This window comes from Lipotes vexillifer, unplaced genomic scaffold (genome assembly GCF_000442215.2).
Source record: "Lipotes vexillifer unplaced genomic scaffold, Lipotes_vexillifer_v1.1 scaffold812, whole genome shotgun sequence".
Classification (NCBI taxonomy): domain Eukaryota; kingdom Metazoa; phylum Chordata; class Mammalia; order Artiodactyla; family Lipotidae; genus Lipotes; species Lipotes vexillifer.
The window spans coordinates 421,463-437,045 of NW_006796787.1; positions in this window are offsets into that span (position 1 = coordinate 421,463).

Here is a 15,583-nt window from a genome sequence, read left to right on the forward strand (position 1 = left end):
ATAGCATTCACACAGTGCACCTAGGAAATCTTCTGTACTTGCTGTGCTTTTTGTGTGGATAGAGCTGTGAGATGATGCTATCAGAATGGAATCTGGTCTTATGAGGGCTGTGGTCCAAGAGTGGCAACATTTAAATGTCTGAGATAAGGTTGGCAAGACTACCCAAAATAGGTCACAGGGCTGGCATAGTAGTCAGAATGTTTTCACCTGCAGGGATCTTGACAGGGTTCACATGATCATGGCACAGTCTACTGAAGTGTCAAATGGTGTGTTTAATCAAAAACTCTTGGTATTATAAACAGGAACCTGACTCAAGTTATCCAAATGGAAGTTCTCAGCCTCTCACTAAGATCCTAGAATTCAACCAGTTCACACACATGAAGCCCCTTGAATAAAGACCTCTGAGAATCTGCCAGAAGAGTCTTTATTGTAAATCATCCTCCTAGCCTTCCCCAAAGGGACCTGCAGACATTTGCCCAGGTCACTGTGCACAGAGGAGAGGGAAATACCCAAGATTTAGGGAGATCATAGGACTCTTTCCTGGGGACTCAAAATGCCTCTATCATCCACAGTCAGAAAGAGAATTTACATTCATGTGATAAAGATTTAGCTCCAATGCATCAGAATTGGACCAAATTGATCTGTCAATCCGTCTCTTCCGAGTCTTCAAAGGTAGTATTAATCTGTGTTTTCTCCAGAAATGTGGTATTACATTTGTAATTTTGATACAAATAAATAATTCATGGACTTCCCTGGTGGCACAGTGGTTAAGAATCCGCCTGCCAATGCAGGGGACACAGGTTCAAGCCCTGGTCTGGGAAGATCCCACATGCTGCAGAACTAAGTCCGTGCACCACAACTACTGAAGCCTGCATGCCTAGAGCCCATGCTCTGCAACAAGAGAAGCCACTGCAATGAGCAGCCCGTGCACCACAACGAAGAGTGGCCTCTGCTCACCGCAACTAGAGAAAGCCCGCGTGCAGCAACGAAGACCCAATGCAGGCAAAATTAATTAAATGAATTAATTTTCAAAAATTAAATAATCCAATATCCTTATTCTTGGTCCTATCTACCATAATTATCCTAATTTCATTGTTTTTAAACTAGGGAAATAATATCAGATTATTGAAAAAAACATTCTTATAAGGAAAGAAATCTGCCTCTTCATTGTGTAAAAAGATAGGCATAGAAAATAGCAGTAAACTGCTTCAAATTAAAGTAGGTGGTGACACTAATTGCAGCTGATGTTCCAGGTGTGATCTCTTTGCTAGAGTAAATTAACATATCTGTTCTCATTAAGATCAGATTTTGATCTGGCAAGTGCCCCCTCTCCCCAGTTGTAATTATTAAACATCATCTGGCAAGAGCAGTGGAAAAAGTTCCTTCTTTTACTTTGGAAATATTTCATGTTTCTGGTTATCTGTCAAAATCTAATGCTCAGGGCACTTGATCATAGTACCATCCCACAGGCCGTTATACTGGCCCAGAACATCCATGACCTCATCATGATCGGACCTGGTGAGCAGGAAGCAGCAAATATCCCAAATGTGTTGACAAGAAATATGCATGCCAGAGGAAAAAGATAAACCTCATGAAAATGTAGAGAAATGTCATCTTTGTGAGGTTCTAGGAATCCAGTAGAACTGAGAAATGCCCAGATATCCCCTCAAAAGTAAAACTCAAGTTGCTTTGCCTTCCATCTCTATAACTCAGAGAGACACAATGCTTAGTGTGCTCCTTTAGAGTTTGAAGGCAAGACTAATATACTGCTCTGAATCATGTAACAGGTGGTTTTGAATGGCCCTCCATAGATGTCCATATCCTCTGGAACGTATGGATAATTATTTGGCAAAAGAGACTGATGATACATGTAAGTTAAGAACCTTGAGTTGGGGAGAGTAGTCTGTGTTATCCAGGTGGGCCCAATCAAATCAGATGGATTCACAAAAGCAGAGAACTTCTTCTAACTTTTGTTACAGAAGGAGGTGTTACTTTGGAAAAATAGAGAGATGTAGCATTGCTGGATTTGAAGATAAAGGGACAGGGGCACAAGACAAGGAATGTGGCTGGCCTTTAGTAAGTGGGAAAGGCAAAAGGAAATGGATTCTCCCCTAGAACCACAAGAAAGAAATGCAGTTCTAATGACCCAGGTGGGATTTCTGACTTAAAGAACTATAAAGATAATAATTTTTTTATTGTTTCAGGACACTAAGTTTGTGCTAATTTGTTACACAGCAATAGAAAACTAATGCAAACCCAAAGCAATAAAAGATTCTGAAGTTGATATGTATGATGTAAAGTTCTTTCCTGCTTGGGCTTTATGACCTGGCAGATTCAACAGTGCTCCAAATGTCTATGGCAGATATGAATGCTGATGGACCATCTGGGGATCACTGATAGGGGAAACAGATTTTTTGGATTGCAGCTATGTATTATTATGCACACAAAAAACTTACACTTTGAGAAACAGCTCCTGCGCTTGTTATTAGGCTCTGGTAGAGGTGGAATGCCTGATCTGGAACACTACGTGAGCATGTAACCTGATCTGCCCATTTCTGAACTGTTGTTATGTGATCCACCAAATCATAAAGTTGGGTGCAGAGAAGCACTCTGATCACAAGTTAGATAAGGTTTTTCCAGTCTCTGAGAGCACAAGGAAGTTTCATATATATTTGGTGCAGGGTCTCCTGGCACTTTCTGCCCCTGCATTGTTCCATCTCTCTCAACCTGAATCTCTTAGTAAGTTCCCTATGATGATTGTTAAAAAAAAAAAAAAAAAAAAAAAAATTAGGAGGATACAGAAATATTTGCTGAACTTCTGTCACTGTTGTTTTCTCTAAATTTGAAAAAAAAAAAAAAAAAAAAAACTTCATCTAGATTTACCAGTGCTCACCAAAGTCACCTATTGAAGAGGAGGGGCTTAATATTCATATAGACAATATAATCAATTCTGAGTGTATCACTCAGCCAATATTTCCAGAGTTCATGGAAACAAGATACCCATATTGGCAAGATTAGTAGAGTTATGTACAAAGATAAAGTTATGGACTCAACAATATGATATTCCTTATAACAAGCCTTATCTGAATACTGTCTCTGCTGTATTCTTAATCTGCAACAGCAGAATTCAAGGCTAAGTTCCTAATATGGCTCTATTCTCTAATGCACTGACCAGACACCTGCAGGCAGAGTGATTACATTGGAATTCTAGCATCAGGGGGATTATAAAATTTTGTCTTCATGGTAACACACACTTATTCTGGATATGGATATACCTGCCTTGTCCCTAATGCTTCTTCCCATACCACCATCCATCGTTTTATTCATGATTATTGTATCCTGTGCATTGTTTCTGTTTGAGGAACTCTTTTTTCTGCAAAATAAGACAAATGGGCTTTCCAATTCTATCATGTATCTCATCATCCCCAAATAGCTTCCTTATAGAATGTCAGAAGGCCTGTTGAAGATTCAGTTATGGGACCAGTTACGAGAACACATTAGTTTGTGGTGCTGTCCTACAGGATGCAAAATAAGCTTTTAACATGATTTTGATCTTATGAACAATGAATGTAGCTGTTTCTTCCAAAGCCAGAAGAAATGGATTTGGGAACCAAATAGTTGAAGAGGATAGAGGTGGCTTCTATCATTGTTGCTTCTAATAAATCACTCAAATAATTTGTTCGTTGTCCCCAGAACTTTGGATGCTAATTACCAAGAAAGGAGTGCTTCCACCAGGAAATATAACAATGTTTTAATTGAAATAAAATTTGCACTCTTACTGGTGAGTATGCTTCTTTGTCTCAGCTCTGCTGCCTCATTTTCCCTTCTTATTGTCCATTTGTCAGGCTATATCTGTACTTCTAATCATATGTAATAGTTCTAGTGAAACATAAATACTAAATTCCTCTCTCTTAGTTCTTACTGCAAATTTTTAGAAAAGCATATCTGAGTGTGATGGAGTCAGATTTTAATCCCAATTTGAATAGCAGAGGTCGGAGAGCCAGTGATTAAGGTCAGAGGCCAAAGAGAAAAAAGGGTCATCACTGTCTATGCAGACATTCCAAAATGTGCCTTGATAACCAGATTATCATGTTCACTATCTCATTAAATCCTCATATCAAATGCAACTGAGATGTCAACTGAGGACTTCCTGTCCTTTGAGTTATGATGGACTTGAACCCCCAACTACATGCTCTGTGGAAGTCCTATTTCCTCCATATCATGTCAGTAAGTGCCCAAGAGGCTTATGTTTTCCAATCAGGCATCCTGCTTCCATATAATTACCTCTGCTCCATTCCCCTCTAACCCAATGTAAAGCTCAATGACTTATTTAATTTCCACTAAAAGAAAACAAAACAAAACAAAAACTATTCACTTATATCATGCATCATACTAAGAGTTTAGAATTATAGAAAATTTCACTTCACAGCAAAACAACAACAAATCCCACTATACTCTTTCTCATAAGATTTTTAATAACGTGAACATTGGTCTTTCAATCCCTGCACTGTTTGCTCCTCTCTGGTCAATTTCCACTCAGAGACCAGAAAATGAAAACAAAATAACCAAATTTTCTCATGCTCTACAAGTTAACCCTCTCTTAGCTATATTGTAGAAATGTTATCTTCAAATTCAATACATTAATCAAGTTGTTATCTCCCCCCAAAAAGAAAATCTCCTCTTTAAAACTCTATCAAGTAGTGAGTAATATATGATAAATTTATCAATTGATCAATTTTGACATAGTTAAATGATCACAAGATATTGGAATAATTGTCCCCGTGTTAGAGAGGAGGGATATGAGACCAAGCAATGATCAATTAAGTGCCACATTAGGAAGAGATGGAATTTTAACCCAAGTATGTTATATTCCAAATTCATGCTGTTTCCACTGCAACAGACTTCTTCCCAGAGGTTTATTGATGTCTTGCTATCTACCAGAGACTTCTTATTACATTTCATTTATTCTTCACAGCAACATTTGTAAAGTCAGCAGTAAGGATATTTTAAATTTTGGCATCTAGTCAAGATACATTCTGACTAGCTGTGATAAGTTTTTGAACCTCTGTTTCTTCACCTGTAAAATGAAGCATTTGGACTTAATTATCTGCGCGGCCACTTTTGATTCTCATCTTAGGGAACAATATTATGTTTGCTGTCATTCTTTCTCTGTCTGTAGTAGCAACTTCACTCTAGTTTGATAAATGCTTCATTTCTAGCACTTATCATATATATTTGTTAATTTTCCACATGTATGTCTGTTAGTTATATTCTAGAGGACAAACCAAATATTTATCTTATGTTCCCAACACCTGTATATAGTAAGAACTTAGTGAATACTTAGTGAATACAAGAATTCAAATTTGTGAATATTTGATTAACAAATGAACACATATGGTTTGATTAATCTAGAACTGTACATGAAGAAATGATTCATGTTTATTAATAGACTAATGTGAAAGGCTGCAATGATGTTCAGTACAATTCAAGGGAAAAATAATACCCATCAGCCAGATAGATTTTATTTTAACAAGTGAAACACACACAAAAATCCATTTACAAAGGTGAAAGTGAGTTCATTTGTGAATGGGTAGTGCATTCTTTGTTTTTAGGTTCTTTGTTGGTTGGTTGGCTGATTTTTTTGTTTGTTTATATTGAAATATGAGTATGAAAATATTGTGTTCACTTTGACCATTTGTGGGCTTTGTTTTTATGGTACCCCATAACGCATTTATACATCTGTTTCATGTATTTGTGTATGTATAAGGTAGAATAACTTAATTCTGTTTTGAAAAATAAGAGAATTAGACATCTATGAACACGACAACAGGACTGCCTACAATGAAGTTTTTTTTTTGTTTTTTTTGTTTTTTTGTTTGTTTTTTTGCAGTATGCGGGCCTCTCACTGTTGTGGCCTCTCCCGTTGCGGAGCACAGGCTCCGGACGCGCGGCTCAGCGGCCATGGCTCACGGGCCCAGCCTCTCCGCGGCATGTGGGATCTTCCCAGACCGGGGCACGAACCCGCATCCCCTGCATCGGCAGGCGGACTCTCAACCACTGCGCCACCAGGGAAGCCCTACAATGAAGTTTTTAAAAAAACACTTTTTTTTGTTTTTGCTGTTATTGTGTTGGCCAAAAACTACCTTTGTTTTTTAAGTAAAAATAAAAGACACATTTTTCATTTTCACCAAGAACTTTATTGAACAACGAAGTCTTTTTTTTTTTTTTTTTTTTTTTTTTGGCGGTACACGGGCCTCTCACTGTGTGGCCTCTCCAGTTGCGGAGCACAGGCTCCTGATGCGCGGGCTCAGCGGCCATGGCTCACGGGCCCAGCTGCTCCGCGGCATGTGGGATCTTCCTGGACCGGGGCACGAACCCGTGTCCCCTGCAGGCAGACTCTCAACCACTGCGCCACCAGGGAAGCCCCTACCTTTGTTTTTTAAGTAAAAATAAAAGACACATTTTTCATTTTCACCAAGAACTTTATTGAACAACGAAGTCACCATTTTGTTCCACCACTTTCTGCCATTTTTCAGGCAACTTCATAATTCCATCTTCCCCAAACTTTTTATCTTTTTGAGCAAAGAGCTGTTCCAGGTGCCTTTTACATTCTTCCAGGGAATTGAAGTTTTTTCCATTAAGAGAATTTTGTGAAGACTGAAATCAATGGAAATTTGAAGGTGCAATGTCTGGTGAATATGGCGGATGAATCAGAACTTTCCAGCCAAGGCATAACCGTTTTTGCCTGGTCATCAAAGAAACATGCAGTCTTGCGTTATCCTGATGGAAGATTATACATTTTCTGTTGACTAATTCTGGACGCTTTTCGTAGAGTGCTGCTTTCAGTTGTTCTAATTGGGAGCAGTACTTGTTGGAGTTAATCATTTGGTTTTCTGGAAGAAGCTTATAATAGAGGGCTCCCTTCCAATCCCACCATCACCTTCTTTGGATGAAGACGGCCTTTAGTATGGTTGGTAGTGGTTTATTTTGCTTGCTCCACCATCTCTTCCATTCCACATTATTGTACAGTATCAACTTTTCATCACCCGTCAAAATTTGTTTTAAAAATGTAATGTTTTCATTACGTTTAAGTAGAAAATCGCATGCGGAAATACAGTCAAGAAGTTTTTTTGTTTTTTTTTGTTTTTGCTTAACTTATGTGGAACACAAACATCAAAGCGATTCCCATAACCAAGCTCGGGCAAATGATTTTCAACACTTGATTTGGATATTTTGAGTATGTCGGCTATCTCCCAAGTGGTATAACATTGATTGTTCTCAATTATTGTTTCGATTTGATCGCTATCAACTTCAACTGGTCTACCCGACAGTGGAGCATCGTCCAGCGAGAAATCTCCAGCATGAAACTTCACAAACCACTTTTGACACATTCGATCAGTCACAGTACCTTCTCCATACACTGCACAAACCTTCTTGTGTGTTTCAGTTGCATTTTAACCTTTCTTGAAATAATAAAGCATATGCCGAAAATGTTGCTTTTTTCTTCCATCTTCAATATTAAAATGGCTACACAAAAATTCACCAATTTTGATGTCTTTTTTTAAATGCACATTAATATGACAGCTGTCGCATACAATCTAACAAAATCGTTTCTAGTGAAGCTAAAGACAACTAAGTGCTACTAGAGCCATCTTCCGGAAAAAACGGAACGAACCTTTTGGCCGACCCAATAGTCATCTGTATGATTCATATATACATAGGTTTTACCACTTTCTATGTGGGAAAAAAAAGATAAATTTTCATTGATTTAATTTAGATGAAAACTTGAATTAAAATCTTAATGGTACATTTTCTTTGTTTTGCTCTATTCTGTTGTCCAAACATTTCCTGGGCAAAGCTTGTGTGTACAGCGCTGTGCCATGCTATAGATCAAGGCTCATGTTCCAGAGTCTGCTCAACTGCCTTCGCCGGGGTGGGTCAATTGATTTTCCCATCTATGTGCATGAAAGCTTAGAATGCATTAGCATTGCCTTTTACCAAAAATAAATGAAATGAAATGTAATGAAATAAAAAGTAAAATGAAACCGAAATAAGTGTTCATCTTGTTAGCTGTTGAGTTTTTAAGCTGTTTTATAACAGAATGTTTTAGATGTAAATGTTATTGGCAATTAGGTTTGCTTACTTGCCTTCCCTCGTTTTTTCAGTCAGAAGCATTATCTTATAGGAAACATTATGTGGTGGAGCTAACTGGAAATAAGAAGCAAAGAAAGTTTTACCAGCCAGTGTGATTAGCAGAGATACATAATTGTCTGCCTATTTACTTTGAAGTTGTCATTTAATGAAGTGGTTCTAACTAAAACTCTAATGGAGAAAAAATCTTAATTCCTTTTTAATATTTCCCTATGTCTAGGAATGTAATTTAAAATAAATTTGAATGCTGATTGCTGAATTATATTCTTTCCCATCAGCACATCAAGTTGTTTTTCTGTTTATAGGCAACAAAACAGATCATTTAAGATGTTACACAAAATAAACAGCCAATCATTAGAAGATAAGCATAACAGATCACACCAAAATGCCAATTCCTATACGGTTAAGCTAATTTAAATGTTTCATTTTTCATCCAATGCTCTTAATATACTTATTCCAAAACAAGTTACCAATTCACATATGTTTTCTGCATTATATGTTATTTATAAAATAATATTTAAATAAATTCTTTATTATAATTCAAATGGAATTTTGTCCATAGAAATTGTACAATTGATATGTTTAAATTTCCCTACTAAACATATCTATTCAGCATTATGCTGAATGGAAAGGTCACCTACTGTATGATTCCATTTGTAAATGTTCATGAAATGACAAAATTATAGAAACAGAGAACAAGCTGGTAGTGGCCAGGTAGTAAGGATGGTGAGACGGGAGAGGATAGGTGTGACTAGAAAGGGGTAACCATGAGGGAGCTCTTTGTGGTAATGGACTAGATCCATATCTTGATTACAGTGGTGGTTACAGGAACCTACACATATGATAACTGGCATAGAAACTATATACACACGCTGTACTGATGTCAGTTTCCTGGATTTGAATATACTTACATAAGATGTAACCATTGGGAAAAATTAAAGAAAGGGATTATGAGACCTCTTTGTACTATTTTTGTAACTTCCTGTGAATCTATAATTATTTCTAAATAAATTTTTAAAATATCTATATATATATTATACACACACACACACACACACACACACACACATATATATATATATAGTATAGTGTAGTAGTTAAGTCTATGAAATCTAGAAACAGATTATCTGGATTAGAATCTTTCCAGCTTTACCTCTTACCAGCTGGTTTTATGTCTTATCAGCTATAAGACTTTAAATTGGACTGAAGTTATCCTTCTCTGCAAAATGTAGAAAATAATGTTCCCTATCTCTTATGTAAATAACTTAAAACACTGCCTGGCCTCTAGGAAATGCAATTAAAGTGATTTCTATCATCATCATCATCACCAAGATTATGGATTCTATGTTTCATGTTACTATTTAGGACTGTGGTCCCTAACTACTTATTATTAGCAACCCCCTCACTCTTAAATATGTCCAATTGGGAATATAAATCATGTGGGCACCTAATTTAAAAGTTTATTATACTTAGATCCAGTACATGTTGGTCCTCTCCAGCACAACAATTCTTGCTATGTAAACTCTGTCTTAAAATAGTCAACAATAAAAAAAGTTTAGTGTCTAATGGCAATTTAGTCTCTTTTTAGGCATCAGTAATTGTCAGAAAGTTCTTTCTTTGAGCTTAAATCTGATTCCCTAAAATGACCTCTCCACTCCCATGATCCTAATCTGTCTTCTGATGCTATACAAATGAGGCTAATTCCCCTTTCACGTTACATTTTTCATACCTCTGAAGCTCACTAAATCCATCAAACTCTCCTGCCTCCTTACTGCCCACTCACCTCAGCATTTCTTTTACCTTAGCCTTAATATCTTCCATTTCATTTACCTTTCTAATGAGCAAATGTTTTACATTTTCATTGCTTTCCCCTGGAATCAGTAGTTTGTCAATATTTATCTAAAATGTGGTGCCTGTGGTTCAACACATGTAAATCAATCAGTGTGATGCACAACATAAGCAAAAGAAAAGACAAAAACCACATGATGATCTCAATAGATGCAGAAAAAGCGTTTAACAAAATTCAACGTCCATTCATGATAACAACTCTTTATACCCAAAGTGGATATAAAGTGAATATATCTCAACATAATAAAAACTATTTATAACAAACACACAGCCAATATAATACTCAACAGTGAAAAGCTGAAAGCCTTCCTGCTAAAATCTGAAACAAGACAAGGATGCCTACTCTCACCTCTTCTATTCAACACAGTATTGGAAGTCCTAGCCACAGCAGTCAGACAAAAAAAAGAAATAAAACGTATCCAACTGAAAGGGAAGAGGTATAATTGTCATTCTATGTGATGACATAATACTATATATAGAAAACACTAAAGACTCCACACATAAACTACTAGAGTCAATAACTTCAGCAAGGTAGCAGTATACAAATTAGCATATAGAAAGCAGTTGAATTTCTTTACATTAACAATGAAATATCAGAAAGGAAAGGTTAAAAAAAAAAATGAAAAATCACACCCCCCAAAATAAAATACTTAGGAATAAACCTGACCAAGGACGTGATAGATTTATATGCTGCGAACTATAAAACATTAATAAGGGAAACTGAAGATGATTCAAAGAAATGGAAAGATATCCCATGCTCTTGGATTGGAAGAATTAATATTGTTAAAATGGCCATACTACCCAAGGCAATACAGATTTAATGCGATCCCTGTCAAATTACCCATGACATTTTTCACAGAACTACTACACATAATTCTAAAAATTTATATGGAACCACAAAAGACTCAGAATTGCCAAAGCAATCCTGAAGGAAAAGAACAACATGGGAGGCATAATCCTCCTGTGGTAATGGACTAGATCTGTATCTTGATTACAGTGGTGGTTACATGATTCTACACATATGATAAACTGGCATAGAAACTATATACACACGTGGCACTGATGTCAATTTCCTGGATTTGAATATATTTACATAAGATACTTCAAATAATACTACAAATAACACTACAAAGCTACAGTAATCAAAATGGCATGGCTTTGGCACAAAAACAGACATATGGATCAATAGAACAGAATAGAGAGCTCAGAAATAAACACATACACCTACAGTCAATTAATCTTTTACAAGGAGGCAAGAATACACAACGGGAAAAAGACAGTCTCTTCAGCAAGTGGTGTTGGGAAAGTTGGACAGCCACATGTAAATCAATGAAGTTACAACATATCCTCTCACCATACACAAAAATAAACTCAAAATGGCTTAAAGACTTAAACATAAGACATGACCTCATAAAAATCCTAGAAGAGACCATAGGCAAAACATTCTCTGACATAAATAATACCAATGATTTCTTGGGTCAGGCTCTCAAGGCAATAGAAATAAAAACAAAAGTAAATAAATGGAACCTAGTCAAACTTACAAGCTTTTGTGCAGCAAAGGAAACCATAAACAAAACAAACAGACAACTTACAGAATGGGAGAAAATATTTGCAAATGATGCAATCAACAAGGGCTTAATTTCCAAAATATACAAACAGCTCATACAACTCAATAACTAAGAAACAAATAACCCTCTCAAAAAATGGGCAGAAGACCTAAATAGACATTTCTCCAAAGAGGACAAACAGATGGCCAATAGGCACATGAAAAGATGCTCGACATCACTAATTATTAGAGAAATGCAAATCAAAACTACAATGAGCTACCAACTCACACCTGTCAGAATGGCCATTATCAAAAAGTTTACAAATAACAAATGCTGGAGAGTGCATGGAGGAAACGGAATGCTCCTACACCGTTGGTGGGAATATAAGTTGGTGCAGCCACTATGGAAAACAGTGTGGTTCCTCAGAAAACTAAAAAAAAAATTACCATATCATCCAGCAATCCCACTCCTGGGCATATATCCAGACAAAACTATAATTCAAAAAGATATATGCACCCTTATTTTCATAGCAGCACTATTCACAATAGCCAAGACATGGAAACACCAACATAAATGTCCACTGACAGATGAATGGACAAAGCAAATGTGGTTCATCTATACAATGTAATACTACTCATCCATAAAAAAGAACAAAATAATGCCATTTGCAGCAACATGGATGCAACTAGAGATTATCATACTAAGTGAAGTAAATCAGAAAGAGAAAGACAAATAGCATAAGATACCACTTATATGTGGGATTTAAAATATAACACAATTGAACCTATCTACGAAACAGAAACAGACCCATGGATATAGAGAACAGACTTCTTGTTGCCAAGCGGTGGGTGTTGGGGGAGGGCTAGAATGGGAGGTTGGGGTTAGCAGATGTAAGCTATACATAGAAAATGTATAAACAACAAGATCCTACTGTATAGCACAGGAAACTATATTCAATATCCTATGATAAACCATAATGGAAAATTATATAAAAAATGTATGTATATGTATAACTGAATTACTTTGCTGTACAGCAGAAATTAACACAACGTTGTAAATCAACTATAGTTCAATAAAAGAAAATAATAAATATAAAATGTGGTGTCTGGAGCCAACATCCACCCAGATGTGATCTATGTGCTATATACAGTGGGACTATTGTCTTCCTTATTTAAAACTTGGGATGCATTTATTAATGCAGTTTACTATCACATTTGCTTTACTGGTAGCCATGACACAGTGTATAGGTGCTTAAGTAATTAATATTTGAACTTAGATGTTAATACTTTCTTGACATAACCCATAATACATATTAGAGTAATTTTCCTGATGTGAATGCTATGATTGTAGCTAGTCAGATTATATATTTCATAAATACATAGATTAATATACAATAAATTAGATAAATTATATATCAATCATGAGTTAATAAACAATATTAAATTAGTCATTAATAATTATTGACAAATTATATTAAATATATTATAAATATATAAGTATCTTATATTAATAATAATATTATAATTCAAATAATATTCATATATTGGTATACATATCATAATCTACTTGGGAAAATAATCTGAAGTTAGATAATATTTTACCACATTTATTGAAGTGTAGATGATGGGGAGAATATAGTACATACAGATTCGGTTTTGGAGAATAAAGATGTTTCCAAAAAAAATGACTCTAAGCTTCCACCCTGAGAATAATAGCAGGTGTATATGAAGAACATGATGGAGAACATGATGCTAATGAATGTTACATTTGCATTGTATATTTGATATGAAAGTATTTTTTATTGAAGCTGTTTATTGAGCTGTGTAACCAGGTTCTACTACTTACAACTCATACAATCACCTCCTAGTCATAAAATATCCCAATGTACTCCCTATGGCTAGCTATGTTTTATTAGTACCAGCCTATAACAGCCAGTGAAGAGATGTCTTTGTCACTGCTTCACATTAAGATATATCTGAGTGCTACATGAGAGCATCTGGAAATTGGCTATTAAATCATCCCCGAGAAAATTTACCACATAGCAACTCTTTGTTTGCATTGTCTGCGAAAGAGTTTTGACAAAGAAGAAGAAGGGTAAGGAATAACTTAGTCCCATTTGATTTAAAATAAATTGACATGATATATATTACATAATGTGATACATAAAGAAACAGAAAATATATATGTGTGTGTGTGGAGGGTAAATAGTGGGTTGTAATCTTACGCTAAAGAAACAGAAAATATATATGTGTGTGTGTGTGGAGGGTAAATAGTGGGCTGTAATCTTATGCTTCTTAATATATTTTAATAACAAATTTACTTGTGCTTTTGGGGTAATATTTGTAATTTACAGCTAGGACACAATGGTATTCAGAAATCACTTCCTTGGCATGGAGAACAGTGCCATGTAAAAGGCATGGCAAACATAAACCTGGATTCTTGAGCCAGATTTTTTGCAAACGAATTATCAGAGCTCTTTGGAAACAAAAGTCAAAGACTTGCGTCTCACTCCTGCTCTGTCACAATTAGTTATACAACCTGAGGAAGTGTTTAAATTTACTGAGCTTCAGTGTGTTCAAGGGCAAATTGGAGATAATGAGATGGTAAGTGTATTAACACTATAAAAAAATACAAGATTCTTATAAGATGACCAGGTGATTCAAAGTGAAACATTGAAACTTCGGAGAAAGAATTGGCAACTCAGTTAACCAAAAATTCAGAAGATGGAGGTTCTATCACCATTAATTCTTATGTTTCTAGAAAAATAACTCAATAGTGAAGTTCAATCAGGTGATCAGTAAGGCTACTTTCAAATCCAAGCTTTGATGAGTCAAAGATATATAATTGAGACAAATATGCATAGAAGGAGTTTTTAAAGTGTGGTTGTGAGTAAAATTACTAGAGGAAACAATGAAGAGAAGACTATAAATGAAACACAGAAGGAAACAGAATGAATGGTTAGAGTAGTGAGAGTAGGAGCAAAACATGTCTTAACAGGTAGGAAAGAAAGAGGGGGATTCTGTATTTATTCTGCACCTTGTTTCTGCCAGGCATATGATAGATTCTTTACGTGTTATGTCTGGTTTCACTCTCACAGTAAAACCGTGTGCTGCATTTTTACTATTGCCATTTCATACATGAGGTAACTTAGGTCCAGAAAGGCTGGAACTGCAATTAACATCCAGGTCCAGTTTCTGTTTTATGCTGCCCTCCACTTGCTAGAAAACATGTGGAAACCAAATTTATAAGTCATTAGAGAGGAAGTGGTTGATGGCGAAACCTATTCAGAAAAGTTTTTGCTAAATAAAATAATGGAGTGAGAGCAGTAATATTAAAGTAGACTTGGGAACAAGAGAAATAAGGTGTTTTGAGTTCAATGGATGAATCTGGCCAGAATTAATTGGAGACATAGGATTAAGCAGAGATAAATGAGAATTGTTGACAACAATGAGAACCTGGCTATGATTAGAGACTATGAAATACTAGTGGGTTCATTTGGTGGTGGGGAAAGGCTATATTAATATGCTCTGGTAATATTTCTCAACTAAAGGAGAGAAACAGAGGGTGGCAGCAACCCAGACTTGGCATTTTCAAGATATTCCCAGAAAAATCTAAGGGGAAATAAGAATAGGCAGCATCTAAATCTTTGCCCATGGAGTCCCAGATGGGTAGGAATCAGGTAAGTGTGCAATGGTCCGAGAGGTTACAGAAATGCTGAAATTATTTCTAATGCAAAATACTGTATATTATTTTTGCTTCAGCACCACAGACATAGGCATTAACCATCTGAACAAATCACTTGTTCCCTTTTACCAGTAGCAGCAACACATTTTTTTTCCACAAATTTTTCGCATAACCTACATATAAGTATTGAGAATATAAAAGTATGTGATATGTTACATTGACCTACCAGTCAGCAACTCCTTGTTTTGCAAGCCCAACCGACAACTAAATGCACACATTAAAATTGGACAGAATATGAGCTCTATTTTTACGTTAAGTGAACTCTAATTTAAAAACTCTTCCTTCTCTTTCCC